Below are 1,176 nucleotides of genomic sequence, written 5' to 3' on the forward strand. Positions count from 1 at the left end.
CATTAGAATATCATTAAAAATAATTCCCGCCTACCGAATGGTTGTGGGGTGGGGAGGGGCGAGGTTGTGGTTAGAACGCTTGGTTGAGTGAGTGCATCAGACGAAACCATGAAGAAGAAGTGCTGCTGCAGAGTTAGTGCATCAGAGAAAACCAAGAAGAAGAGCTGCTGTGCTGTAGCCTGAAATGTTCGGCATGTCTAGAACAATTCTTACAAGTATAACACGACGTAGCTGGGCGCCGCGGACAGACGCAGAACGGCGCCGCCGGTGTTCCTACACTCATAGAAAATAATGTATTTGAATTTTAAAGACGTGGCGCGACACTACGCTGCGCTTCTCGTCCGGTGCGGGACCGCCTGAAACGCTGTTTTTTCACCTCCATACCCAAACGTCTTTGTTTGGGCTTCCGAAAGCAGATGATGTCAGGAAACATTGGTTGCAATTTATTTTTTAACTCTGTTCCTGAGCATTATAACCCCGATTTGCTATTGTGTGCTGCGCATTTTACTGAGGACAGCTTCCACAACATGAGGGAGTACAGTGCCTGCCGGATTAGGTATTTTAATAATGTAAATTATATGAAAAATAATGCGTTTTTCAAACCACCAAGCATGAGAGCATGTTCTAGTACACCCCATTAATCACTCTCGACAAAACCTTCTCAAACAAACAGTTGGATTGCATTGCAACTCAAGCTCATATTGTCTGTCCCCTTTAACATATTTTTTCACTATATTGAAATGAATTATATAACACATACATTTATGTGTGTATATTGTTTCTGTTACAGTTTTAGTAATTTTATTGTGTGTTTGTGTCATTTTTATTAGTTTTTAGTTTTAAATATGTCTATATTTTATTAATTTTGTATTAAGTTGAGTTTTGCAATATAACGATATGGCCTATGGCCTAATAAATATAAAAAAAATATGTATATATATATATATATATATATATATATAAAACATGATAATGTACTTTGTCTCCTTTCTGTGATGGGTGGTGATTATTAAAATCCATTTTACTTTTCCCCAAATTCCATTATATTTATTTGTTTATTCATGTCTTCAAATTCGGTTTTAATACAATTTTTCCCCCGTTTATTATTTTTGGACTCCATTTAAATTCAATTTAAAAAAAAAAAAAACATGTATAATTAATTGAAATCATGAAACA

The sequence above is a fragment of the Sinocyclocheilus anshuiensis genome, unplaced genomic scaffold, assembly GCF_001515605.1.
Source record: "Sinocyclocheilus anshuiensis isolate Anshui unplaced genomic scaffold, SAMN03320099.WGS_v1.1 scaffold208, whole genome shotgun sequence".
NCBI lineage: Eukaryota > Metazoa > Chordata > Actinopteri > Cypriniformes > Cyprinidae > Sinocyclocheilus > Sinocyclocheilus anshuiensis.